General features: G+C 43.1%; 1 protein-coding gene across 1 annotated transcript in view; it reads left to right on the forward strand.

Moving 5' to 3' along the window:
- The first annotated feature begins 471 nt into the window (after positions 1–471).
- The window catches only part of HRH1 (histamine receptor H1), a 128,734-nt gene continuing 116,746 nt past the window's right edge, over positions 472–12,459 (forward strand). Inside the window, exons 1-2 of the mRNA XM_027864113.1 lie at positions 472–555; positions 1,655–1,751. The gene's annotated coding sequence lies outside the window, so the exon portion shown is untranslated. The remainder of the gene's footprint in view (positions 556–1,654; positions 1,752–12,459) is intronic.

Consider the following 12,459-nt stretch of genomic DNA (forward strand, 5'->3'; position numbering starts at 1 on the left):
TCCTATTCTTCTGTTCCCCTCTTTCCTTTCGCTCATTCTCTACTTCATGCCTTTTCCTCCTCAGTGTCCTCTCTCCCTGGTTCTCTCCCTCCTCCTAAATAGTCCACAGCTCCCCGTTGTCCTCCTCCTCACTGCTCTCCATACCCCACTTTCAGGCTTCCTGACTTTAACCAGCAAAGCCTGCCAAGACGACATTCTGGGCAAGGAACCCCACCCCTCTCATCTCCGGTACCCTGACCCTAGAAGAGCCTGGGTGGCCGCTGCTGGCATCACTGCCCCGCTCCCCTCTATCTAGGGCCCCGCCCCTCTCCGCTTAGGCCCCCGCCCCTCTCTGCCTAGGGCCCCTCCTCTCCTCCTGGGTCCCCGTCCCTCCTCTCAGGTTTCCTGCGCACCCAGCCTGCTCCCGGCGCCCAGCTCAGGCTCCGCGCGCTGGCGTTTGCACAGCCTAGTCTCGCTCCGCTCTTGGCCGCCGCAGGGACGGTGCAAACAGCCAAAGAAGACACGGTCAAGCCGGGAAACTTTTCCCGGGGCCCTCCCCGGCCCAGGTCTGCTCTGGTGAGTCAGGTTCTGTCCCTTCGCCCAGGCAGTTGCGAAGGTATTCGGGAAGGGAGGGAGACTGTCTTGGGGCATTGGGGCGCCTTGGGGAGGGATTATGAATGCGTCCGTCTCACATTGCACATACACACACAGACACACACAGACACACACACACACACACACACACACACACACACACCTCTACATCCTTCCCTCTCACCCCCATTCCGGCCTCGCACGCATGTATAGCCCGTCACCGACCCGGTCCCAGAGAATCTCCAGGCTCACGCGAGGTGGACAGAGCCCAGGGTCTAGCGGTCAATGAAGGATGGGGAAGAACCGCCCGGGCTGCGAGTGGCGGGGCTGGGAGGATGCCAGTGAGCAGCAGCTGCATGCCAGGGTCCCCGAGATCTGGACTGCGGGCAGAGGAAAGGGGCTCCAATAACAGGCTGGGATACCTGCTCGCCGAGCAGGACCTAGATCCTGGCAGACTCGGCGGTGCCCTGCCCGACGCATAGATGGAAGCGTAGGACCGTGCTGCCTGAGCAGGGGTCTCCGCATTCAGCTCCTGGGGCACCTGTGGATTCCCCCCAAGATCTCAGGGAGGATCTCAGAGAGCTTCGAAAGCTACATTCATCCCTCCAGGTCAGGAATCTCAAAGGTCCTGCCTGCCTGTTTGGGTTCGCTACGAAGGGTGGAAGTTACAGTCTCTCATGGACCTTCACGACCCTGAATTTCAAGGAGCCTTCAGCTCAGTAACCAGCGTGGCGGAGAAGGTGGGGTGGGGGTGATTTGGAAGTGAGCAGAAGGGCAAGCGGTAACGATAATAATAATAATAACTGACTGTAGCACTTGAAGAGCTTTGCATATATAGAAAGAGATGGGCAGCTCTAAGGTAATAGTGAAGAGAGGGAAGGACAAAGATGTGAAGGGGAAACAGATGGAAGCTGCAGCCTCCCTGGCTGCAGTCCCGGGGAGATTATTGAGGTCTTCTGGTCAGAAGGGGAGGAAGGCTGACCATGATCCCTTGGAATGTGGGTTATTGTGTGTTGTGAATGCTCAAAGAATATTTGTTAAATACATGCATAAGAGTTTAATTCTGGTCCTTTTGTGGCAGGGTCTGAGATCCAGAAGCTTGAGGAGGGGCAGAAATTTGGTGTCTAGAGGAAAGAAAACTGTGAGGATACCTGCTTTGGATTGTCTTTGAAACCCAGGTAAGTCACTTCCAAAGTCTCGCACCTGTGTCCACATCTGTAAATGGGGTGGGTTTTAACAACTGGCCCACCCACTTGTTGATTGTCATTGGCTTGAAAGGGTCCAATGGCATACCTATGTAGCAGTAGAATGGTAGTGCTGTGTTGCTATGCTGGTGAGAAGGGCTATTTCTTTCCCCTCAGGCCTCCCCCACCTCCAACTATTCCTTCCCAGATCCTCCTCCCACTCTGACCTTCTGCAGGAATGATTTTCCATTCAAATAAGTACACAATGGAAAGGAGGAAAATTATCAAGAAGACACCTCTCATACCACTCTCAGATCAACCATTAGTCAACAAGCATTTAAATGCTTGCTTATATGGCAGGCACTGTGCTCAGCTCTAATAATTCAAAGACAAAAGCAGACAAAAACAAGCAAGAAAAAGAAAACACCAGTGCCTGATCTCAAGGAGCATATATTCTAATAAGAAAGACAATTCTTCTAGCTGTGTGACCCTGGGCAAGTCACTTAACCCCAATTGCCTTAAAAAAAAAAGAATTCTAAATAACTAGGGACATAAAAATACAAAGTGTATGAAGATAATCACAAAGGGATAGACATGAGCTCTTGGCGAGGTGGAGGATTGGCCACAGACCACAGAAAAGGCCTCCTTAAAATGGCATTTCAGTTGAGTCTTGAAGAGTGCCAGAGAAATTAAGAGGAGAAGATGAGGGGACAGAGCATTCCAGAAATGGTGTACAACCTTTCCTTCCCCTCCACCTGAACAGCTGATTCATTGCCTAAGAAGATCCTGGTCCACGCTGCCTTTCTCCCAACTCTGGGAAGTCATAAAAATGAATTACTAATTCTCTTTTGTTCGGCTCCAGCCCCCCCCCCCCCACCAAAGAACAATCTCTCTGGTGAATACTGTAGTTTTTTTAAAAGATTCATTTATCACACACGTACATGTTCTTCCTCTATTGTCTTTCTCAGCTGAGTTTGTGCAAAGAAACACATAGATCTGCAATGCAATGGTTAATCATATTTGCCTTTGAAAACTGGTTTTAAAGCAAACGGAAAACAGAAAGCAAACCCATGATTATGAAACAGATTTGTGGAGGTTAGTCACACTCTTCCTGGGAAAATAAGGGGCAGAGGGAGAAGTGAGAGGAGTGTAAGAAATCACTTACTTTGATTACATGGCCCAATCACACAGTTCCTGTCCCACAACTAGCCACTTTGAGTTCTCTCCCTCCTCCTCCCCTGTCTTCTCTTTATCCCTCTTCCCTTTCTCTCCTCTCTCTCTCTCGCTCTCTCTCTCTCTCCTCCCAGTTTCCTGACATAATGCTAGTCCTTATTGTAGTAGCCATCAATGTTGGTGGCTCCTCTGTCACCCAAGTCATACCCAACCTCATTCTCAGTCCCCAGTGCAACTTGCCCCCACCATATATACACACTGGTCTATGAATTCTGACTTTCCTTTCCCTCATTAATCATAGTCTAGCCTTGTCAGTCTAGGTCAAGGCTAACTCTCTGACAGTCAAGGAAGGAAACAAGCCAGTGGGCATTGGCCTACAAAATCCCTTGCCGTTCCTCCCCGGAGTCATAAATTTTCAGCTTCTTGCAAAATCAGTCAAACTACACTTGAAATCTCTAATTACACATCACGGCATCAGCATAAATATCACCATTTTACAGAACAAGGATGATTAACCCAACATTTCAGGTAATCATCACAGGATGCCATTCACAGCAAATGTATATCATCTGTACATATACAATAGACATATTACAGTGACAGGCTGGTTCAGTGACTACAAGTCAAAATCATGTACAGGAAGTATTACAGCCACATGTCATAGTAATATTGGTATATCTGTAGAACACAAGAAAATATGGACAACAACAAAGCAAAAACATAACAACATCAAGAGGGCTACAGAATAATAAAATGTATATAAACAGCATGTGTGCCAAAAAAAACCTTACATAGCTAACAGATAATTATATCAGTGGCACATACTAACACAGAAAGAAGTAAACAAGAACAAGGAAAAAAAGTACTCAAAACAAGAACTAATTGGCACATGCATCAGTGAACATTTCCAATTATATACAGGATACGTATTAACATGGATAAACATTAGCACTGGCATCTGGGTACATTGTAACCACTTCTACGATTTCCCCTATAATATCATAAGTTAGTCTGGTCATTGATCACATAAATCTATCTTAACTGTGATCTGCTGGCCTGTCTGTTCCTATAACTAAGTTGTTTGATGACACAGGCTTACCATAGTCTTCAAACCTGAATTCCTAAATCTGAACTTGAGTAGGGAGGAGAGAAGGGGCAGGTTGGCAGTGTTACTATGCTCTGTGGGATATCTCTGTACCTCAGGAATCTCAACAGCTCAAGTTCTAGCCAGGAAAATTGTCACATCTGGGTTCAATCCTTTCTTCCATCAGACCTGGTTGTTCACTTGAAATATATTTCTGAGCCATGGTTTGGTTCTGACAATCTTCACGTAACTGGTAAGCAGTCTCTTTAAATGAGTCTACCAAAGCAAGTGGTCAGCAATCCGTATCTGCTCATCAAGGAATCCAACTAACTCTCCTATAGGCAATAAGTGGTTATCATAAAAAAAATCTCTTAACAGTCTCTGGGACTATTCTGTAAATGGAAAGTTGTCCAGCCTTTCCATGATTAGATACGTAATAGCTTTCCACAGATTGGTTAACTTGTATGTCCCATGAAAGCCAAGATCTCTCAGCAAAACTCTCCTTCTTGAACATCTTGGCAACAAATTCAGGTAGCATACCTATGTTGATTTCTGTTAGAGCTCTTCTGGGCTAAAGTCATAGTTCATTTAAGGAATGTACTGGTGTTATGTGTCTACAATCCCTCCATTCTCAGCACCTCCAAAGCACAAATCAGTAGGTAGGCATCTAAAAGTATGACATCAAGTCTATGGCAACATTCCCAGTGGAATGGAGTCCATGTACTAGGAATATTAGATGCTGAATCCTCTGAGATTTTTGGTTTGGTCTCTCTGTCCTGAAAATATTCAGCATTGTGCATCTGAAATGCTTAGCCCTTAGGGATGACAAGATTTAGTTCTAGAATTCTTGAAGCCAGTCAGAGCTAACATCTCCTTGAGTAGTGTGCTTTCAAAGTCTCTGCCTTAATCATTCATTGATTGTCTCCATTCTATTCTGTGCGTATCATATTTGTACATAGTTGTTTGCATGTTGTCTCCCCACATTAGACTGAGCTCTTTGAGAGCAGGGACTGTCTTTTGCCTTTCTTTGTATCTCCAGCTCTTAGCACAGAGCTTGGCACGTGGTAAATGATTAATAAATGTTTCTTAATTGACTGACTGACCAGATCATGGCAGGAAGTCTGTACACTGAAAACTAGTTTGCAAATGCTATTCAGCAACCATATAAGCTTTCTGGTTCCTGGCTGGGTATGCCCAAGTATACCTTGAAGATGGCCTCATTAAGGACTCTATTCTATTGAGCACCTCCTCCTCCTCAGTAAATATATGTGTAGACCAAGTTCTATATACCCTCTCCTGTGATAGTGTATTTTTTTAATTTTTGAATGATTCAGGAAATCAGATAATTCCTGTACTGATCATTCTCCCCATCTTGCTATGAATTACCTTAGAATTGTCCAATTTTTCAACATTTCTTTGCAATACCCTTATAATATCTTCATTTTTATTCTTTGTCCATTTCTAAAATCAAGAGATTCCATTCTCTATGAGGCTTCTAGGTCCAAAAAAATCACTTAACTTTTCAAGCAACTTGTTTCCCAAGTGACCAATAGATTGATGCCTAATGGCAAAACCAGAATGTAGCAGTATACAAATATGATACAATCAAACAATGCTCTATGCAAGTGACACATGGGGAATGTAAAGGGAAAGGGTTTTTTTAAGTTGTTTCCCTTTCCCTCTCTTTCCTTCCCTCCTTCCCTCCTCTCCCTCCCTTCCTCTTTGTCTCTATGTCTGTCTCTCCCTGCTCCCTTCCCCCATGTTGTTTTTCTCATTTTCATTTGCTCGGGTACCTACAAAGATGCAGTTTTCAAACACATGTATCTTAGAAAATGGATTTAAAAAAGGAAACAAAGCATACAAACTTTTACGAAATGGAGATTTGGGGAATGAGCACACTTTTCTGAGGATGGAAAAGGAAAGGGTAGTGAGAAGATGAGTGTGAGAAATCTTTGAACCTAGACATTTAAATAAGCCCAGCAAACTCAGAATCTATCCCATGCCTCGCACACAGCTTGATCCCACAGTCCCCATCCCAAATATAACCTGGTGTTCTCCCTCCACTTTTTTCTCAGGGGGCAGATGCCCCATCTGGAGACCAGATGGTCTCCACCACAGCTGCCCCAAGTGGCCATAGCAATGGGTGGTTCCTCCATTTCCTCCTCCGCCAAGCCACCACTGCTCCTGTCTCACTCTTAATTTCCCATGTAGTGCACAGGTTATTCTGTGACTTTTATCCTTCCTTTGACTCAAGGTAGGAAGCCCATCTTGTCAGTCATTGTCTGTTCAGTCATTGTCCATTCACTGCTAATTCCCTTAGAGCTAAGGAGAGGAAATGGGAGGGTTTTTATACCTGCTACTGGGCATTGACCTCTGGCATCTTGTTCTATGTAAATTACAGGGCTTTGTACCAAAATAGCTTCCACCCTTCCTATGCTGGTTCCTTGCCTAGTAGCTGGCATGCAGTCAGTGGCAGATGGCTGGCCCCTGTCACTCACTCAGTTGGAGCCAGCCAGTGGATCATTGGACTCTCGCTGACTGTGCTGAGAAAGAACATGATCCCTGGGCTCTTCCACGAAGGCTCTGCTCTATGGAGCGTGTCTCCTACATGGCATGGAAGACTTATGAAACACAGGAAAATCCCCAGTAATCCTAGATTAACAAAGGACAGAAACACCCTAAAATGGATTCAAACAGAGGACTCTGGTTATTCATAATGCTTTTACTAATTACAAAGGAATAAAAAGGGAGAGGGAGGTGGGGATCAGTTGGTAAGTCAGTGGAAACGTTAATAGATTTCACAATTCCTCCTCAGAGTCCAGAAGGTATCTGGGGGAGCTGTCAATTATCTTGTCTCAGAACCTGAGGTGATGGGAACTGCATGTTAAGTGATCCACTGGCAGAGATTGGCACTATGAAGAGAAGATTAGGAATTTCTCTAAGTCTTTCCCTTCTCTTTCTTCAGGCTCTGAGGAAGGAGTAATTTCTTATTATTCAAGGCACACCACCTGCCTCAAAGAGGACTTCTGTTTTCTTTTCTTGCCCATCTATAATAGCTCCACTGTTGGGAAATTTTATCTAACCTAATCCCTTCAGGATGTAGCCTCGATATACTTTTATTTTGCATCAGTAAAGAGAGAGCACAACTGGTCTCCATTGAGCAGGTAAATAGTTGATGTGCATTGTTTCCATGCAGGAACCTGGCCTTGAGAGAGGGTCAGGCTGCTCCAAGAATCAGAGGTGTGCTGGAGCCAGCTCCAAGAGGTTCTTGAGAGCCCATTGTTAAATTTTCAACATGAGCATCTACAGCTCAGAAATTGGTAAATACTCCAAATCAGAGCTTGACTTACTGTTTTGTTGATTGTCTAGACTTAAGAAAGTGATGGCACTGGATGTTAATAATTCAGATTAAGATTAAAAGTGTTGTGCCTACTTTCTTTTCTTGGAGAGCCAATTGTTAAACATTTACGACTCCCCTGGTCAAGTTGGTTAATAGAATATGCTACTGGGGGGGATCTGAAATATAAGAAATCTCCAAATTCTTCTTCCAAATCTGAATCCTGTGGGTCATCCTGGTATGATGGAAAGAGCATTGAGTGTGCATGTGAACAGCCTGACTCAAATCCTAACTTTGCAACAAGGCACTCTCCCTCTCTGTGCTTCTGTTTCTTCATCTATGAAATGAGGAGATTGGATTGACTGAACTTGAACTTCCAACTCCAAACCTGTGACTTTGTGAGTATCAGGCCCTAGGCTCAAAGAGATATTGAAAGGGCTGCACTGTTCCTCTAGACCCAGCACTGGGTCTACTGATGCAAATCCTTGTTCCCCTGTACTGACTTGAAGAAGGGGTCAATAAACAGATGGGGGCAAAATCAGCAACTAATACACACACACACATACACGCATAAGTATGTGTATGTATACACATATTCTATATCTTTTATATTTAATATGTCAATATTTTATATTTTTATATATCATGTGTATATATACACACAAATATGTATGTATATACCCATATGTGTATATATGTATATACATATATGTCTATATATATACACACACATATATATACATATACACACATATCTATATACGCACAACTGCACTAATGCTCAAATTTTTAACTTGCGATGCCCTCCCTCAACCTCAGTTTCCTCAGCTGTAAAATGGGCCTACCTACCAAAGTTGTGAAGACCAAATGAGACAACATCTATAAAGTGCTTGACACAGTATCTGACATACAGTAGGTGCTTAATAAATGCTTATTCCCTTCTCTTCCCACGCCCAAACCTTACAAAGGGATGGGACTGCTCATGTTCATTGATACATACACACAAATACACCGCTACCTGCCCATCTACAATATCTTTTTCCCTTCAAGGTAGCCCTTGAAGTAAATTTTAACCTGATTTCACTTTGACAATTAATAATAATAATAATAATAGCTAGCAATTATATAACACTTTACAATTTGCAAAGCACTTTCCATATATTATCTCATTTAATCCAACAACCCTGTGAGGTAGTTGCTCATTTTTTTTAGTATCCTTAAAAATAAGGATATTATTATCTTTATTTTACAGATGAGAAAACGGAATCTTAGAGAGGTAAGTGATTTGCCCAGGGTCACACAATTAATAAGTATCTGAGGCAAGATGCAGACTCAGGTCTTCCTGACTCCAAGTCCAACATTCTATCTAGGATGCCACCTAAGTGCCTCTCCAATAACCTTATGGGGAGTAGGCTATGGGGAAAGGGGAGCAGGGTAGGGAGGAGGGGGTGAGTGGATTTGGAATCTGACACCCTAGGTTCACATCCTGGTTAAGCTACTTATAAGGTAATATATGTAATATGTTTGCAAACCTTAAAGACTTTGGACATCTAAAATAATAATAATAATACTTATTGTTATGTGGTAACTTTGGGCAAGTTATTCAACCTCGCTGGGCCTCGGTTTTTTCCTCTGGAAAATGAGAGGGTTGGTTTAGATAATCCATGCAGTCCTTCGCAGCACTAAAATCTAAAAAGGTACCCAGTGGATATCTCCAGGAACCTACATCCAAGGGATGGCCCTGGACCCTGAAGCAGTAGAACAATAATCAGGCACCTGTAATTAATCACCCACAGTATCCTAACAAGTAGGAAGAACACTGGAATTGGAATCCCAAATTCGGCATTTGAATCCTGGCTCTGCTCTCCCACCTGTTAGCTATTGTGAGCATAGGTCTCTGAGCCTCTTTCCTCGTCTACAGAATGCAAAGAATCATATCTGATTTATTTGCCTCCCATGACTGTGATGAAGACCAAGTGTGACAAAACATGTAAAGAAAGCCTTTTTTCAAATATTAAAATTCTAGGTAGATGTAAATTGTCACTTTTGTGTTATTTCCCCCAAGAAGCTTTATCTTTGAAACACATTAGGCTGAGTGTCACCTAAGGCTTCAGTCCCCTGTCATTTTTCCTTCTCATCAAGTCGCTGCACATTTCCGAATCTCCATCCCTAATTATAACAAAGCCCTTCCTCTTTATTTATAAGTGACTCACTTCTGCCAGGGACCGTTAATGGTGATGGAGAATTCTAACTCACACTCATTAGGAACAATAAAGCTGATGGTCTACGAAGCCAGGACACCTTGCCTCTTTGTCCATTCATCTCTTGAGTTGTAATTCTCTGTATTTAATGCACGAAGGTCACAGTGGGGCAGACTCAGATTGAGGCTGACAGCACCCAATTTGTACCTGTAGTCTGAATGGCTTTAAATGTGCTCCTGACAGAATTTGTTAGAAACCATTTCATCAAAAGAGAATGAAAGCAAAATGCATTTGGTATCGGACTGGGGTTGGAGAAGACTAGGGGAAATAGATGACTGACTTTTTGTAATCTAGGACACTGATTTTTCCCCAGCAAGTTCCTTAAAAAAAAAAAAGACAATTTAAAGTTGCCTTTCAGGTAGTTTCAGAGAATCCATCAGCTGGTGATAATATATGTAAAGCACTTTGCAGACTTTAAAGAGTTATGTAAATGTGATTTGTTATTATTTTTATCATCACTCCCAGGCATTAAACAACTGAGAGTCTGGAAAACATGGTTGAGAATGGAAAGGGCACATTTTCAATCTCTGTTTAATTTCCTATTTTCCCTGGATCTGGATTTGTTTCAGACTTGGACTAGTAATGGACTTAGAGATTGACGGGAGTAGGTTAGGCAGGAGGGAGTTATATTATGGGAGTAATTTACTGAACACCAAAATGACTAGCTGGAATGGACAGAACCACCAAGTTCAGGTTCCAGCCCCTACCCAGACCCTTTCAAAACTAAAGAGGATCCTGGGGCAGTTAGGTGATGCAGTGGATCGAACACCAGCCCTGGAGTCAGGAAGACTTGAGTTCAAATCTGGCCTCAGAAACTTGACACTTGGTAGCATGTGACTCTGAGCAAGTCGTTTAACCCCAATTGCCTCGGGGGAAGGTGGGGGAAGACTAAGAGAATCCTCAAGAAGACCTAAATTCAAATCCAGCCTCAGATACTCATTAGCTGTGTAACTCTGGGCAAGTCACTTGACCTCTATCTGCCTCAGTGTCCTCAACTGTAAACTGGGGTTAATAGTAGCACCCATCTTCCAGAGTTGTTTGAGGATCAAATGAAATAATATTTGTAAAAGCACTTAGCACAGTGCTTGACCCTTACAAATGCTCATCTCCTTTCTTTGCCTTTCCCCTTTACTCAGAAAATACTGATCAAGTACTTGCTTTCCACTGAACCTCACAATGATGATGATGACAATCATAGTTCATACTTATTTGGCTTTTTATGAGCAAGAATGCACAGACAGAAAGCTGGACTGGCTGTGTGACTTCAACATCATCCTTGACTGCCCATTCATACACACACACACACACACACAACCCCAAACATCCATATCCAGTCATTTGCCAAAATTTGTCAATCCTACCTCCACAACATCTTTCACTTATGCCCACCTTCCCCATTCATGCAGCTACCTCCCTAGTTCAGCCCCTCATCACCTCTTGCCTAAATTACAGCAATAGTTTTCTAATGGTCCTCCGTGCCTCAAATCTCTGCCCACTGATTCATTCTTCACTTAGCCCTCATTTTCCAAAAAAAAAAAAAAACCACCAACTATGTCACTGCCCTCACCACCACCACCACTGTCACGCCATAAACTTCAGTGGCTCTCTATTACCTCTAGGAACAAATATAAACCCCTTTGCTTGGCATTGAAAGAGCTTCATGACATGGCCCTTCCTATCTTTCCAGTCTTCTTAAATATTACTACACCTCCACTTACTGTTTGGTGCAGATATCCTGGCTTATTTGCTATTCCTCACACACTGTACTCCATAACCCATCTCTGTCCCTTTGTGTTAGCATCCTCTGCCTGGAATACTCTCTCCCTTTGCCTCTACCCTGTAGAAGAGAGGCTTCCCTGGTTTCCTTCACATCTCCCTTTAAATGGCAACTTCTACAGGAGGCTTCTTAGAGCCCCTAGCTGCTAATGCTGTTTCCTTCCCTCTTTTCTGTATTTATCTTTCATATATATATATATATATGTATGTGTATATATATATATATATATATATCTTTCACATACATGTAGGTGGGTATATATAGGTATTTGTATATATGTATGTGTACATGTATGTATACATGTAAATATGCATATGTTTATATATATATTATATATATATACATGTGTATGTATCATCCATTAGAATTAAGCTCTTTGAGGACAGGGGCTGTTTTTGCTTTTTATTTGTATTCCTAGCACTTAGCATAGTACCTGGCACATAGTAGGCACTGAATAAATGCTCATTGATTGACTGGTTGATTGGACAAGTCACTTAAATTCTCAGTGCCCCCAGGCAGCTCTCCAATGCATGAGGTACTGGCTGAGCAGGAGCCAGTCCACCTTGGTAGAGAAACTTTCCTTACTGGAAGTTCCCCAAGGCAGTGAAATCACAGCCAGTTGTTTTTTTTTTTTTTTTAAGGAGGTGGGGGATAGGGATACAAAGCACTTTATTAACAACAACCCTATGAAGTAGGTAGTGGATTTTACAGGTAAGGAAACTGAAGATCAGAGCCAAAGTGACTTACCTAGGGTCACACAGCTAGTAAATGTCAGAACCAGGATGTGATCCAGGGACCTCTCTGACTCCAAGTCCAGTGCTGCACCTCTTCTTAATACACATCCATCACTGGGCACTCTTAATGGAGCTATTACCAGATCTCAAGAAAGTTTTGCAAATTCATGGACTTAGCCACAAAAAAGCAAAGAAGGGGAAGTATATAGGATACTCCCTGATGATTTTAGACAGAGCTGAAGAACATACACTCAAGGGAAAATGTCCCAGGGGACTCTGTGATTTCCCACCTCCTCTCCTCTCTCTCTCTCTCTCTCTCTCTCTCTCTCTCTCTCT

Source organism: Vombatus ursinus, unplaced genomic scaffold (assembly GCF_900497805.2).
Source record: "Vombatus ursinus unplaced genomic scaffold, bare-nosed wombat genome assembly UNPS02014773.1, whole genome shotgun sequence".
Lineage (NCBI taxonomy): Eukaryota > Metazoa > Chordata > Mammalia > Diprotodontia > Vombatidae > Vombatus > Vombatus ursinus.